The sequence below is a fragment of the Mobula hypostoma genome, chromosome 7 (genome assembly GCF_963921235.1).
Source record: "Mobula hypostoma chromosome 7, sMobHyp1.1, whole genome shotgun sequence".
Lineage (NCBI taxonomy): Eukaryota > Metazoa > Chordata > Chondrichthyes > Myliobatiformes > Myliobatidae > Mobula > Mobula hypostoma.
Window position 1 is genome coordinate 159,556,201 of NC_086103.1, and position 18,025 is coordinate 159,574,225.

The window sequence follows — 18,025 nt, forward strand, 5'->3', positions numbered from 1 at the left end:
GCTGGTGTTATTGGACAGCATGGAGCTTGTTGTGCTGGAAGGGCCTGTTCCTGTGCTGTATCTTTAAGTAAATAAATAAATTGCATGAGAGTTATTCGATGAAAGAGGATAGACATTAGCACAAAACCCATGGTGGGGATACTTTGTGTCAATATGTCAATTTGAAGATTTGACGTGACATGGACTTTCTTACATGTATAATCACAGTGGAGGCCATCTCATTGTCTCTTCACTCAACCCTGGAACATCTGGGCAGCAAAGGCGCACACATCGGGATGCTCTTTATCCACTGTAGCTCTGCATTCAATGTCATCATCCTCTAAATAATCAATAATCTCCAAGACCTTGACCTCAATACCTTTTTGTGCAATTGGATCCTCAGTTTCCTCACTTGCAGACACTAGTCAGTTCAGACTGGCGTCAACATCTCCTTCACAATCTCCAGCAGCACAGGTGTAGCACAAAAGCTGTACACTTCGCCCCCTGCTCTACCGACTTTACACCTATCACTGTGTGACTAAGCAGAGTTCAAGCTTGCTGATGACACCTCTGTCATAGGATGAATCAGCATATGGGAGGAAGGTTTAAAATCTGGCTGAGTGGTGCCACAACAACAGCCTCTTACTCAATATCAGCAAGATCCAGGAGAAGGAAGCCAGAGGTCCATGAGCCAGTCCTCATCAGAACATCAGAGGTGGAGAGGGGCAGCAGCTTTAAAGTCCTCGGTGTTATTATTTCAGAGGGCCTGTCCTTGGGCCCAGCACGTAAGTTCAATTATGAAGAAAGCACAGTAGCGCCGCTGCTTCCTTAGGAATTTGGGAAGGTTCTGTATGACATCTAAAACTTTGACATCTTCTATAGATGTGTAATGGAGAGTATATTGACTGGTTGCATCATAGTCTGGTATTGAAACACTAATGTCCTTGAACAGAAAATCCTACAAAAAGTAGTGAATGTGGTCCAGTCCATCACAAGTAAAGCCCTCCACATCACTGAGGGCTACACGAAACACGAAACACTGTCGCCGTGAAACAGCATCCATCATCACCGCCCAGGACATGCTCTCTTCTCACTGCTGCCATCATGAAGAAGGTACAGGAGCCTCAGGACTCACCCCACAAGTTTCAGGAACAGGTACTACCCCTCAACCGTCAGGCCCTTGAACCAAGGCAATAACTTCACTCAACTTCCCTTGCCCCATCATTGAAATGTTCCCACAACCTATGGACTCACTTTCAAGGCCTCATCATCTCACATTCTCGATATTAAAAGCTTTCTTACTTCATTATTATTATTTATTTATTTTTGCGTTTGCATAGTTTGTTATCTTTTGCACACTGGTGGAACTCTAGTTGGTGCAGTCTTTCATTGATTCTGTTATGGCTGGTATCCTATAGATTTATTGAGTATGTCTACAAGGAAAGGAATCTCAGGGTAGCATAAAGGCATCCATTAGTCTTGCAAGACCATGGATCTACGCCTGGAAAGTCTTCACTCTCCAGGGTGCAGGCCTGGACAAGGTTGTATGGAAGACCAGCAGTTGCCCATACTACAAGTCTCCCCTCTCCACGACACTGATGTTGTCCAAGGGAAGGGCATTAGGACCCATACAGCTTGGCACCAGGGTAGCATATGGCATCATATATGTTTTTTGATAACAAATTTATTTTGAACGTGAATGGAGCATTTGTTTCAACAGCATTTCTATTATTTTAGCTATGCTCCTGCTGTTTGCCATTTGGCTTGACATTAATTACAGCAAGAATCATGGGAGTAACACATCTTGAATTGTGCTAACGGATCAACAGCCTATCTTATACTGTATAATTCCTTGATTTTCTTTTCAAGTTATAAATTTGACTCTTCAGACAATGTTAACATCTTCAAATGGAAGATTCTTCAAAGTTCAAAGTGCTGTTATTATCAAAGTGTATACGTATATAGTCATAGTCATACTTTATTGATCCCGGGGGAAATTGGTTTTCATTACAGTTGCACCATAAATAATAAATAGTAATAGAACCATGAATAGTTAAGTAGTAATATGTAAATTATGCCAGTAAATTATGAAGTAAATCCAGGACCAGCCTATCGGCTCAGGGTGTCTGACCCTCCAAGGGAGGAGTTGTAAAGTTTGATGGCCACAGGCAGGAATGACTTCCTATGACGCTCTGTGCTGCACCTCGGAGGAATGAGTCTCTGGCTGAATGTACTCCTGTGCCCAACCAGTACATTATGTAGTGGATGGGAGACATTGACCAAGATGGTATGCAACTTAGACAGCATCCTCTTTTCAGACACCACCGTGAGAGAGTCCAGTTCCATCCCCACAACATCAATGGCCTTACAAATGAGTTTGTTGATTCTGTTGGTGTCTGCTATGTTATATGTTATACAACCTTGAAATTTATCTCCTTACAGGCAGCCACAAAACAAGAAACCTAGAAGAACCAATTTTAAAAATCCCAACAAATACCCAACACGCAGAGAGAGAGAAAAATAAATTATGCAAGCAATAAAAGACAGCAAGTAACATTCAGAATGAAAATGAGTCTAAAGACGTGAAGCCCAGAGCAGGCCTCAGCCACAGCCTCAGCCTCAGTGCAACGAAGAGTGAAGCAAATGTCACAGAGCAGCGAGCAGAACTGGCCTGACCCTTGAGTCCGGTCCCGGCACCTTGCCTTTTCAATCCAGCACACCTATTGTTTAAATCATCCAAATATCATGTCGCTCCTCACTCAGCGACCCAGGCCCTGTCGTGTCAATACGCTCTGGGCCTGGACACCGCCACCACATTCCAGCCTGTACCCGACCTTTCCAAATCGGCCTGGTGCTTAGGTCGATCAAACCTCACTCTCAGTCTAGATAAATGGCTCAGAGATCTCCTTTGCCCCGACTTTTCTCCAGTCCGCTTGTTCCAACTCTATCCACTGCTCCTCGAAAATGCCTTGACCTCACTCACACCCACACACCTCGACCCTCTAGTCAGCCTCATCTTTGCTCGCCTCTTCATCATTTGCAGTGATCGTTTACCATAATTAGTTACAGATAAAATGTTATTAATAAAGTATTTAGTTATAATTTTGCTTTGGGAACTGCCAGTAAATTGTTGCCCACCTTCAGTAGTGCCATCTTAAACCAGAAGAGTTTCAGAGAAAGGAAATTCATCCCTAGAGCCATTGAAGAGCCATTGATTTACAAAAGCAATAAGATGGACACTTGACCTCAAAATTGACCTTATTATGATCTTGCACCGTATTGTTTAGTGGCACTGCAGTTTCTCTGTAGCTTCTATACTTTATTCTGCATTGTTACAGTTTTATCTTTTTCTACCTCAACGCACGGTGTAATGATTTGATCTGTATGAACAGTATGCAAGACAAACTCTCCACTGTAATGTGATACATGTGACAATAATAAACCAATTCCAATTCTAACACATCCATGCAAAACACATCATTGAATGAATTTTTGTCAACTAAAAAGCTAATTATCGTGAGTATTTGGATATTGTGAATTCCTAAAGACATTATTAGCTACAAAGTAGATCTATAAATCAAAGACACATACCCATAATAGCCCATTACATTAGGATAAAATAACTTAAATTGTAAGATCTTACACTGAGGAATACCCTGAGTTAATAAGGTCTACAGAGAACTTGCACTATTTCATGTCATATAGATATATATATATTTTATATTTCCTTATCTGCCATTAAACGGCAGATTGGGTGTTTCCACTCTGAGGAACCTCACTTTCATATGTCTGGTTTTGACTGGAGCAGAGAATTAAGATGAAGTTGCTTTCACTACTTGTGTAGGTGGCCAGAACCCACCTTACAGATGAGATACTCTACAATCTTACCATATGGAAGTATAGTAAGATAGTATGAAACTCTTCTGATGCCTACTCCTCCAGGCAAATGTGATCCTTTCAATAATTCATAGAATATTGAACAATACAGCCTTTCAGCACAGCTTCTGGTAAGCATTTCTTATGGTAAGATGGCGACAAGTTCAAACGCAGCGGCCTCTTAGGGGCCAACCAAAGATGCTTTATTCTTTGTAAAATGTGTTTTATACAATTGAAAGATAACTCTACTCCAAGAACTTTGGGTACTGCAAGGCTGCTGCATCAGTGAGCTGCTCATTGATCAGAGTAGTTGAACTGGTGTTGGTGGCGGAGCCAGCTACGGCGTCGTAGGGGCTGGCCGGGGTGTCGGGAAAGGAGCCGGTCAGGATGACGATGAAGGAGCTGGCCGGGATGTCAGGGAAGGAGTCACTCGGGATGTCGGAGGAGTCCGCCAGGATGTCGGAGGTGCCATTTCGGTTCAGAGGAGTTGACCTGTTTGCAGACCGTGTTGCTGTCTACTACACAAATACATCGGAGTTGGTACGAGAAGGTAGCATGCAGTACAACCGTGGGAGATTGTCTTGGATGTTTCACTGACAATTGCAAGACTCTGTTGGAAAGTAATAATGTAAGTTGCTGCAGGGTTGTTACCCTTGTCTGGTGAAGGGGGCAGGTGACATGGGAGCTGAGCAGCCTCGGCTGTAGCCAGGACTAGGCCTCAAGCTGTGGACTTGCCTGCCGCTACAGACCAGGCCAGGAGGGGCCGGATAATTAAACTTGATTTGATTTGATTTTTGATTTAATTTGATGCTGGGCTAACCTTTTCCATAAGAAGTTGAGAATAAAGCTCAGTCCATCATGAAGACCAGTCTTCCTTCCATGGACTCTGTTGCCTAAAAAAGGCATCCAGCATAATCAAAGACCTCTCCAACCAGCGTTATTCTCTCTTCGCCCCACTTCCATTGGGTATAAAGTACATAAGTTTGAAAACACATAACAGGCTTAAGGACACCTTCTAAGACTCATGAATAGATCTCTTATATGTTATCGATGAACTCCTGAATTTACAATCTACCTCGTCATGACCGATGCAGCTAATTATCCACCTGCACTGCACTCTCTCACCAACTGTTACTGTAATATGATACTCTGCATTCTATGCAAACTATTACAAACTCTGCAAATTCTTGCAAACTATGTTTCTCACTTTTTCTCAGTGCTTGTGAAATAATAAACCAATACAAATAAATGCCAGTCACATAGTCAGGTACAAATATGTTCATAGGTTTCAAAGGTACATTTGATGTCAGAGAAATGTATACAATATACATCCTGAAATGCATTTTCTTCACAACTATCCACGAAAACAGAGGAGTGCCCCAAAGAATGAACAACAGTCAAATGTTAGAACCTCAAAGTACCCCCCCCAGCTCCCCCTCCCACCTGTAAGCGCCAGCAAGCAACAATTCCCCCTCCCCCCACCGGCCAAAAAAAGCATCTACTATGCAGATACTCCAAAGACTTCGCATTTCACCCGGTACTCGACATACCACAGGCTCTCTCTCTCCCTAATAAGGGAGAAAGAGGTGTCTCCGTTTTCACAGCACGTGGGGAGACATCACAAACAACTCATTGGTTTACGATGTTAGAAGTCCTCCACATCGCTTTTTTCAGGCTCTGTGCGCAAAGATCACAAGTCTCTGGACACACAGCCGCAGGTATTCCGACTCCCCTGATGACACACAGCTCTCCTGTCGTGACACTGACCCTCGATCCACCCATCTCCAGAGCCCTGAGATCTTAGGCTTCCAAAGCCGAGCCAAATACTTGGACTAAGCCCTCAGCATGCCGAACAACAGCCTGTCATGAAACCCCGAGAGCGGGTCCCATACCGGCAAAGAACCATAGTCAGCATGTAGCGCCAGGTCAGGGTCTTCAAAAGAACCCTGAAAGGGAAAAATAAAGATATTAAAGAAGGAAATAGATCTGTTTCCGAAGATGCAAGCAAAGGGGTCACCGTTTAGCACCATCTTCACTCTGCTCAGCTTCCTTCAAATGTGGTTCAATTGTTTTTGGTAATCTTGCAGATTTTTATGGAAAAGAGAAGTAATCAATTTCTCAGAGTTGAATGTGTCCTTATTCCTTATCTCCCCAAATTCCTTGAGCACATGGTTGCCTCCAAAATCCAGTGTCTATCTTTCTCAACCTCTATATATGACCCCCACAATAATATTTTCATACTTGACACAGCTCTGTTAGGCCACAAATTTAATCCTCTGTGACTGTTACTGTGTAAACTTTCTCCTCATTCTTTTCATTCAACCTCCAGCAATGATATTTGTGTTGAAAAGTACCACAAAGCTATTCCAAGCCACTGACTTTTACCGTCTACTTGGTAACCATTTGAAACTGACTCAGTCTTCACAGCCTTGGCATCTTATTTAATACTCAGATGAGCTACGGACCATACACACTGAGGCTACATCCTCACTAGACCGGATAATTTTGAAAACGCCGGTTTCGAGTAAAAACAACAGGTGTCCACACTAGGCATTTTTCAAAATATCTCTGTCCACACCAAACACGGCTATTTGGGCGAATCTACTCCTACTGGGCATGCGCAGACACATTTACAGAAAACAAGCAAAGAGGAAACGGTATAATATTTAAGTTTCCACGGCGGCGCCGTGCTATTTCCATAAAATAAAACTAGAGTACCAACAACAACAGCGAAAGAAAGTTTTCAACAATGTCTTCGAGGAATACAAAGAAAACCTCCACTGGAAAAATCAGACCGGACTTCTTCGTTTAGACAGACAATGAAGTCGAGCTGTTTCTGCAAGTTACAAACAACTACAAAGTCGGCAGAGCAGTGGAGAACGTGGAGATGTTTAATTCCAAACAAGCTATTAACATAAACAATAAAGTAAACAACGCACACATGAAGCCATCCTCTACCCAAGATCAACAAGGAAGTGGAAACTTATGCCACCAGACCTGTGCAGTATTTCTGACGTTAATATTTTTAAAGATAGACTCAATCAAATCAATTTAGGGGATCTAGTTAAAAAAGCTCACTTTACGATTTAACTCTCACGCCGTTCACACCGACTGCGCGTCCGGCAGCACTTGCGCAGTACCAAGCAGAAGCAGAAAAAGCATTGTTGTTGTGGTGTTGTCATGACAACATTTTAAACCTCTCCGTTTACCCCATCCACACTACAACGTGAAACAATAGTTTTCAGATTTACCCACTCTGGAGAGTGTTTTCGAAAATCTCCGTTTTCAGGGGATGAAAACGTCGTTTCAGTGTGGACGGAGGGTCAAAACGAAGAGAAAAAGCTTTGTTTTCAAAATTATCCAGCGTAATGTGGACGTAGCCTCTGTGGCAACTTAATTAGGTACACATGCACACCTGTTCATTAATGCAAGTATCTAATCAGCCAATCATGTGGCAGCAACTCAGGCATAAAAGCATGCAGACGTGGTCAAGAGGTTCAGTTGTTTCTCAGGCCAGATATCAGAATGGGGAAGAAATGTGATCTAAGTGACTTTGCCCATGGAATGATCGTTGGTGCCAGCCAAGGTGGTTTGAGTATCTCAGAAGCTGCTGATCTCCTGTGATTTTCACATACAACAGTCTCTAGAGTTTTTACAGAGAAGGTGCAAAAATCAAAAACCACCCAGTGTGCAACAGTACTGTGAATGAAAACACTTGCTAATGAGAGAGGTCAAAGGAGAATGGGCAGATTGGTTCAAGCTGACAGGAAGGCAATAGGAGATCAAAAAACCACACGTTACAACAGTGGTGTGCAGAAGAGCATTTCTAAATGTACAACACATTCAGCCTTGAAGTGGATGGGCTACAGCAGCAGAAGACCACAAACATACTCCCTGTGGCCACTTAATTAGGTATGGGAAGTACCTAATAAAGTGGTCGCTGAGTGAATCTGTGGCATTAGCAAGAACAGTTCCTTCCATCAGAACATCACCCACTTTGCCTTTGTCTCAATTTATCTGCAGCTGAACATCTTCATATAACCATCTTCATATAACAATTGCAGCGCGGAAACAGGCCATCTCGGCCCTTCTAGTCCGTGCCGAAATCTTACTCTCACCTAGTCCCACCGACCTGCACTCAGCCCATAACCCTCCATTCCTTTCCTGTCCATATAGCTGTCCAATTTAACTTTAAACAACAACGTAGAACCTACCTTAACCACTTCTGCTGGAAGCTCATTCCACACAGCTACCACTCTCTGAGTAAAGAAGTTCCTCGTCATGTTACCCCTAAACTTTTGTCCTCTAATTCTCAACCCATGCCCTCTTGTTTGAATCTTCCCCACTCTCAATGGAAAAAGTCTAACCACGTCAACTCTATCAATCCCCCTCATAATTTTAAGCACCTCTATCAAATCTCCCCTCAACCTTCTACACTCCAAAGAATAAAGACTTAACTTTTACAACCTTTCTCTGTAACTTATGAGATGAAACCCAGGCAACATTTTAGTAAACCTCCTCTGTACTCTCTCAATTTTATTGACATCTTTCCTATAATTCGGCAACCAGAACTTTACACAATACTCCAGATTTGGCCTTACCGATGCTTTATAGAAATTCATCATTACATCCCAACTCCGATACTCAATGCTCTGATTAATAAAAGCCAGCAAACCAAAAGCTTTCTTCACCACCCTATCCACATGAGATTCCATCTTCAGGGAACTATGCACCATTATTCCTAGATCCCTCTGTTCTAAAGCATTCTTTAATGCCCTACCATTTACCATGTATGTCCTATTTTGATTAGTTCTACCAAAATGTAGCACCTCACATTTTTCAGCATTAAACTCCATCTGCCATCTTTCAGCCCACTCTTCTAACTGTCCTAAATCTCTCTGCAAGTTTTGAAAACCTACCTCATCATTCACAACACCACCTATCTTAGTATTATCTGCGTACTTACTAATCCAATTTACCACCCCATTATCCAGATCATTAATATATATGACAAACAACATTGGACTCAGTACAGATCCCTGAGGCACACTGCTAGTCACCATTCTCCAATCTGACACACGGTTATCCACCACTACTCTCTGGTGTCTCCCATCTAGCCACTGCTGAATCCATTTTACTACTTCCATATTAATGCCTAACAATTGAACCTTCCTAACTAACGTTCTGTGTGGAACCTTGTCAAAGGCCTTACTGAAGTCCATATAGACAACATCCACCTTTTTACCCTCGTCAACTTTCTTAGTAACCTCATCAAAAAATTCAATAAGATATGTCAAACATGACCTTCCACGCACAAATCCATGTTGACTGTTCCTAATCAGATCCTGTCTATCCAGAAAATTATATATACCATCTCTAAGAATACTTTCCATCAACCTACCCACCACTAACGTCCAACTCACAGGCCGATAATTGCCAGGTTTACTCTTAGAACCCTTTTTAAACAATGGAACCACATGAGCAATACGCCAATCCTCCGGCACCATTCCCATTTCTAATGACATTTAAAATATTCCTGTCAGAGCCCCTGCTATTTCTACACAAACTTCCCTCAAAGTCCTAGGGAATATCTTGTCCGCATCTGGAGACCTATCCACTTTTATATTCCTTAAAAGTGCCAGTCCTTCCTCTTCTTTAATGTCATACTTTCCATAACTACCCTACTTGTTTCCTTTACCTTACACAATTCAATATCCTTCTCCTTAGTGAATACTGAAGAAAAGAAATTGTTCAAAATCTCCCCCATCTCTTTAGGCTCCACACATAGCCGTCCACTCTGATTCTCCAATGGACCAATTTTATCCCTCACTATCCTTTTGCCACTAACATAACTGTAGAAACCCTTTGGATTTATTTTCACCTTACTTGCCAAAGCAGCCTCGCATCTTCTTTTAGCTTTTCTAATTTCTTACTTAAGATTCTTTTTACATTCTTTATATTCCTCGAGTACCTCATTAACTCCAAGCTGCCTATATTTATTGAAGATCCCTCTTTTTTTCTGAACCGAGTTTCTAATATCTCTTGAAAACCATGGCTCTTTCAAACTTTTAACCTTTCCTTTCAGCCTAACAGGAACATAAAGATTCTGAACCCTCAATATTTCACCTTTAAATGACCTCCATTTCTCTGTTACATCCTTCCCATAAAACAAATTTTCCCAATCCACTCCTTCTAAATCCTTTCGCATCTCCTCAAGGTTAGCCTTTCTCCAATCAAAAATCTCAATTCTAGGTCCAGTCCTATCCTTCTCCATAATTACACTGAAACTAATTGTATTGTGATCATTGGACCCGAAGTGCTCCCCAACACATACCTCTGTCACCTCCCCTGTGTCATTCCCTAACAGGAGATCCAACACTGCCCCTTCTCTAGCTGGTACCTCTATGTATTGCTTCAAAAAACTACCCTGCACACATTTTACAAACTCCAAACCGTCTAGCCCTTTTACAGAATGGGCTTCCCAGTCTATGTGCGGAAAATTAAAATCTCCCACAATCACAACCTTGTGCTTAGTGCAAATATTTGCTATCTCCTTACAAATTTGCTCCTCCAGTTCTTGGTCTCCTTTAGGTGGGCTATAATGCACCCCTATAAACATCACAACACCTTTCCTATTCCTCAATTCAACCCAAATAGCCTCCCTAGACGAGTCCACTAATCTATCCTGCCAGAGCACCGCTGTTATATAATCTCTGACAAACAATGCAACACCTTCCCCGCTTACCCCTCCTATTCTATCACACCTGAAGCAATGAAATCCTGGAATATTTAGTTGCCAATCACACCCCTCCTGACACCACGTTTCACTAATAGCTACAACATCATATTTCCAGGTATCAATCCATGCTCTAAGCTCATCCACCTTTCTTACAATGCTCCTAGCATTAAAATAGATGCATTTAAGAAACTCTCCACCTCCCACTCTCTGTTTATCCTTAATTGAGCAAACAACTTTGTTATCTTCTTCTTCTTTTCCCCCTACATCAACCTCCCCTCTCCTAGTCTCCTTAATTTGATTCCCTCCCCTCAACCATTCTAGTTTAAAGTCACCTCAGTAGCCCTCGCAGATCTCCCCGGCGGATATTGGTCCCCTTATGATTCAAGTGTAACCCGTCCCCTTTGTACAGGTCATGTTGTACATTTACATTCATTATCTGTTATCACTAGATAATTATTCTAATATTGTCCTGACTGGCATCTTGGAAACGTGCCCCACAGAAAGTTCAGTTCATCTCAAGATCTGTTGCTCATATGCCATCACTACACAATTGAGCTTGATGGGTAGAATTTGCTCCTGACCTGCAAAGTCTCAATTTCAAAAATCTGATTCTTGTCCCATTTCCTTCCATAATCTCCCCATTATGTACCTCAATAACTTTCTCCAGTCCTGTAACTCTCTAAGGCATCTGTCTTCTTTTAATTCTGCCTTTTCGTGCATAAGAGATATTAATAGCTTTATTATTGCCAGGAATGCCTACATCTGCTCAGAACCTGAAATTGCTCTGTGGGCCTTTTCATTTCTCAAATAATGCCTTCACCTTTGAGCTGATGGTCTCTTGAAGCTCTGGAGGGAGAAAGGAATGATATTACGGATTAATATAAATTCACTCATAGGACAGGAGCAGTAAGCTCAAGTCATAATGCCATCCACCACTGAAACAAACCATTCAGCCAACCAAATCCATGCTGACCATTTAACACACACTTTCACCAATTTTACACTAATCCCGCTAATCTCATTTTATTCTCCCCGTATTTTCATCAGTTTTCCACAGATTCTACCATTAACATACAAACTAGGGTTGGTGCCATTATATATTATATATTGTGGCATTATAATGCCGAATAATCTTCCAAAGAACATGACTTAGGGATATGGGAGGAAACCAAAGCACATGACCAAAACCCACAGAGTCACAAGGAGAGCCTGTAAACCATAAACGCAGTAGCAGAGACCAGGATTAAACCTGGGGCACTAAAGCTGTTATACTGTACCGTGGCACTCTTCATTCGAGCACAAGATGAGCCCAGTGGGCTCAGAGCAGAAAGGATATTTTTAAGGATAAAGAACATACAATTTTAGTAAATGAATGACTTTCATGTTCTTTCTTTGTTTTGTGGCTATCTGGAGAAGACAAATTTCAGAGTTGTATATGGATACATGCCCAATTACCCATGTGACCAATTAGCCTACTGATCTTTTCGCCTTTGGAATGTGGGAGGAAACCCACGCGGTCACAGGGAGAATATACAAGCTTCTTACAGACAGCAGTGGCTCTGGGATGATCCCGGAGAGCTTTCTCTAGGCCAGTCAGATTTAATACTTACATGGGTTGCACAATAGTCTACCAAAATATTCGGCCATGCATTCCCTGCAGTTAGTGGAACAGAAGAGAGCGTAAGTCCTGAAGGAATTTGAGTGAATGAAACTAGTTCTTTCAATGAAGAGAACAGTAGAGTTAAAAGTGGAATGTCCTGCTGACAGTATGACCCACATCTAAGCAGCTGGGAATTTGAAACTGGAATTGAATGTGACTTGGAGAGAGTTTTTCCTGAGGAAAATGCTAAAAGCAGTGGTTTTGGAAGGAAGTTAAGGTTGTGAGTAGGAAGTGATACACAGAAAGTGCAGGCAATTCAAATGCAGCATTTATAACTTAATGACCCTGACCCTCTTTCCTGAAGTGTTTCTTTTAATTTTTTGAAGAAAATGATGTTATGGTAAATTCAACAATTATTGTTCATCTGTAATTGCCTTGAGATTGTAGTGGGGAACTATCATCTTGAACTGTTCAAGAAGTACAAAGTTCAAAAACTTCAAAGTAAATTTATTATCAAAGGAAATATATGTCATCGTATATACCACCCTGAGATTCATTTTCTTTCTGGCATTCACAGTAAATAGAAAGAAACACAATAGAATCAATAAAAACCATCCCACAACAGAGACAAACAACCAAAGTGCAAAAGACAACAAACTGCGCAAATACAGAACGAAAAGAAAAATAATTATTATATTAATTATTATATAACTGATCCAGTTTTAGAGTCAGAGTCCTACAATTTATATTACAATCGAACCATTAGTACAGAAAGAACAATCTCCGGATTTAATATTACAGGATAAACAAGCAAGAATAATTTACTTTTGATATAGCCATTCCAAACACACAACACGCAGAAATCAGTGAGTGAAAAACACCAGAAATATGCTGAACTCAAATTGAAAGACTCTGGAACATGAACATGGTAAATTTTGTCCCGATAGTAATATCTACAACTGGTATCATCGCAAAGTCGCTACACAATAGCATTAAACAATTAGGCCGACACAACAATATTTACGTAAATCTCCAGAAAGCCACAATACTAAACACCACTAGAATATTCCGAAAGTTCCTAGCAATTGAGAAATGAGTGTGCTGGGCTATGCCCGTACCTCAGGTTTTACCAGCTCAAGCTGAGAAAAGATAAAAATAATAATAATAAAAAAATAAGCAATAAATATCAAGAACATGAGTTGCACTAAATACCCAGTTTATGACTTTGCTAATACTTTTAAGTTTTATTTCAAATTATTCCAAATACAATGTTAGTCAGGATCCGGTGACGATAAAAAGCATTGAATATTTCCTGGAATAAACATTTTTGCCATTTATTAACCCACACCTGAAGAGCATGCAGAGGAGATTTAAAAGGATGTTGCCTGGATTGGAGGGTGTACCTTAGGAGAATAGGTTGAGTGAACTTGGCCTTCTCTCCTTGCAGCTACAGAGGATGAGAGGTGACCTGAGAAGGTGATGAGGGATATTGATCATGTGGATAGCCAGAGGCTTTTTCCCAGGGCTGAAATGGCTAACATGAGAGGGCACAGTTTTAAGTGCTTGAAAATAGGTCCCAAGCCAATGTCAAGGGTAAGTTTTTCACACAGAGAGTGATGGGTGCGTGGAATGCACAACTGGTGGAAGTGGATACAATAGGGTCTTTTAAGAGCCTCTTAGATAGGTACATAGAGCTTAGAAAAATAGAGGGATGTGCGCTAGAGAAATTCTAGGCAGTTTCTAGAGTAGGTTACATGGTTGGCAGAACATAGTAGGCCGAAGGGCTGGTAATATGCTGTAAATTTTAATGTTCTATGTTCTATATCTACGTCACTCTAAATGATGAAAGTAATCCAGACAAGTTTAACAGATCATTAGTCATCGAGAGAATTCCAGAACATAGGAATCATATTGAATGGCAGAGAAGACGCAATAGCTCATTTGGATTTCTCTAGTTTCTGTCCTTTTTCAATATTTGGTAGAGTTTGGGTGTCAACAGTTGTCCTGGTTGACTGAGTCAGGAATGCAAGATTTAAATGGGGATTTCATCACAAAATAATATGAATAAATTCCAAAAGCCGTATAAAATTACAGTATATTGTAAAGACAAGATATTCAGCAGATGCTGGAAATCCAATGTAATACACACAAAATGCTGGAGGAACTCAACAGGTTAGTCAGCATCTGTGGAGGAGAATAAACAGTCGAAATTTTGGGCTAAAGCCCCTCATTGAGACATTATATTATACAAGATTTGCTACAAAGATGTTTTTGAATTTTATTATGGAAAGAGGAATATGTATATTAAACATTATACTAAAGTAACTCAGTTGAGCCAAAATGTACTCCACTCTGAAAGAAGGAATATAGAGGGAATATTACACTTTGAGAGTTAATTAATGGAAACAAAATTCCGTAGAGAGGCACTATGAGGTAATAATTAGTACTAATGCACAAAGTCAGACGAGGAAAATATACATAGTCTAATCAACATGTCTTTTTTCATTTCATGAACACCAGTCTGTTTATTTCCTGTAAGAACATGCCTAAAAGAGCAGCAGGATATCATATTAATCTTTAAAGCACAGAGTAGGTCATAATGGTACACCTGATTATTCAAATTGCATTTGAAAATGTAGAAAACCGGTCAGGTTCTTGTCAAAAGAAGAAAAATGCCAGGGGAAAGGAAAGAGATAAACACAGAATCTGACATGCAGAAAATGGATGAAGTTCATTTCTACAGAAATGTTAATCAGACACATAGGCAGCTCATTACCAGTTCAAGCATGGAATTGGTAATTATAGTCTTTATTGGCAAAGTAAACAGCTTGCAGTTGGTTTATTTGGGCGCCATTCCAAGGTTCCAAATATTTCAGTGAGTTGATGAGGGGGTGGCATACATATGCCGACAACAAATTTCACGACATATGCCGGTGATATTAAACCTGGTTCTGATTCAGATTAGAATTTCAAAATGCACAGCCAACCAAAGTGACAAATATACCTGTCCGTAGATATACAAATACAGGTCATGATTGTTTTCATGCTATAGTGCTCCGTGACTCCGTAATTTCCTCACTTAGAGGGTGGTGAGAGTGCGGAACGGGCTGCCAGTGTTGGATACAGGTTCAATTTCAACACTCAAGGGAAGTTTGGATTGCGTATTGTTAAGGGGTTCATCTTTGTGCTTCTCAAATGTTTCACCGCCGCTGCCTTGAACGTAACAGAAGAGGCTGCAGAAGCTTGGATTACGACCGTGGGAACGCAATATTTCTGTGAGAATAACCGTGGGATCATGAAGGTTAGGTGAGTGCAGGAATGGAATTTGTGAAGTGTGGTGACAAGTGATGATTGGTTCTGGTTTCACACACAAAATGCTGGTGGAACGCAGCAGGCCAGGCAGCATCTATAGGAAGAAGTACAGTCGACGTTTCGGGCCGGGACCCTTCATCAGGACTCGCAGACAAAGGGTCTCGGCCCGAAACGTCAGCTGTACTTCTTCCTATAGATGCTGCCTGGCCTGCTGCATTCCACCAGCATTTTGTGTGTGTTGCTTGAATTTCCAGCATCTGCAGATTTTCTCATGATTGGTTCTGGTTTGGTGGTTTGAGTTGGTGCTAATGCATTAGTCTCCTTATTGCAGAATTTCATATCAGTGGAATGGGTATAAAAGTAGAATATCTGGGGGCTTGGGATGGATCTTCAAGGCCTCAGCTTCGGACTGGTTATGAACGGTGCCTCAGAGCTGCAGAATGGGAGGAGACCTGCAGTGAGCTGGGCCAGACAAGTATTTTAATGCTTGCTCTGTTCTGTCCAAATATACTTAATTTTAAGTAAATAATTGGAGTTTGGGTCTTCCTGCCTATCCAAGTCAGGTCTGAGAACCTTTTTTTGTATCAAAACAGGATGGGAGGGGTGGGGAGGGCAATGGTCCACGTGCAGGTTCATGGGATTTAAGGTTCGTCCATCGTCATCGATGAAGACCTTGACACCATTAGTACTTTTTACGAGGTCGAGTTGCTAGCTCGACACTCAACCCGGCACAAATGGAAAGTGTGCCTGGGAGTGGCTCAACTAGATTCGAACTCAGGAACCTTTGCTCCCAGAGTCCAGCGCTGATGTCACTGCGACACCAGCCAGCTTGATGGCGTCGAGACTAGCACTTGCTTTGGATTTAAGTGAGGGAGAGTTGCGCAGCGTCAGCCACACTCTTTCTTCCCAATTCCCATCTGGATCCAGTGGCAAGACAGAGTCAAGACGGCTGGAGATGGGACTAGGCGCAGTAGATGAGCAGGACGTTTTCTGTGTCTTGTCCTGCTCTACGCGTTCCACGACGCTTGCAGAGACCGCCTTCTTGACCGTTGGACCTTCCATTGGTCTCGTCCACTCAATCCGCCGGTGTCTGTCTTCACCTGCTGGGATAGACAACTCCCTATCCCATCGAGGGTTTGAGACCCGTCAGCTACCCTCACCTGGTTTAGCCAGCTTGTCGAAGCCGTTGCCCGGGGTGTGGCCGCCGTCGCATGCAAACAGCTACGGGGAGCCACAGGTGAGAGCTGAGTGCCAGGTGGGGACCAAAGGTGGACAAACCGCCCTGAAAAGGACGCGACATGTTCCCCCACCAGAGGTGCTACCCCTCCCTGACACCCCATACACCCCAGGCTTGATGGGATTAGTTTTGCGTGGAAGGACCTGTTGCCAAGCTGTAGTATTCTAAGAACCTATGGCCCTATAAAATGTGGACCAAGGCAAGCTTTCCATACCAACGCAAGTCATTTAGATATATACAGTAAACAAAAGTACCTTTCCCTGCTTGCTCAATGGGCTATAATTATAATAAACCCCTTAGAATTACACATTTACATATTATTGGATTATATACATTGTTCGGCCTTCTGTTACTGATATCAGTTATTTTGTTTCAGCACTCAAACAATATTTTCTGTTCCATTGTGTCTAAATTGTTTATATTGACATAGGCAATATAATTGTATTGTGGAGTGTACATTCTACTTTAGTAAAAAAGGATTGCCAGTGTATTTTTACATGAGATACCTATCTGACTTTGTCAGAATAAAAACTGCCTTGGCCTTTTCGGAGCAAATTGAAAGGCCACATGGAGATGGTGTTCGAAATAATGGGAGTTTTATTAAAAAGCTTGTGCACACCAGGAGACGAGCCAAAGCATGAATTTGGTGCAGTTTTTACATTATCAGTTGACAAGATTACCAGTAAAACTACATTTTGTTAACAGAATGGTGGCTACAAAAAGACATAATTAAGTAACAGATAACTTGCTGATTACAGAATAAAATGAATATTCACACATCTAACACTGTGACATACAGTAACTAGTGAAGTGCCTGAAACTTGGGTGTCATTGTAATGCATTCCATGTGTAGCCTGGGGAAAAGTACACGTTCAGGACAACAAAGACTTTTTCAGGTTTAGTCCTTTATCGGTTTTCAATGTTTAAGTGCCAGAAGAGGGTCGTGAAACAAAACGAACGAATTTACAACCAGTTCTTGCCGTTAAAATCTCAGTTTAACTTCCGATTCACACCCTTGTGTATGGACAAAATCGCGTATGCAGTATAAAAATACAAGAACTAATATGGTACAAATACAGTAGTGGCAATCTTGGATGGTGAGGAACTTTGCCCAAGTCACGCTATCCAGCATTATCATTCACTCGAGAAAATCTTTCCTCACCATGCCCAGCACACTCTGGGAGGAACCCACTTCCAACTCCTTACCACGTCTTCAGCAGAAAGCAAAATGCTCTCCCCACTATCCCACACGTGCATAATGACGTCACCGTCTCCCTTAAAG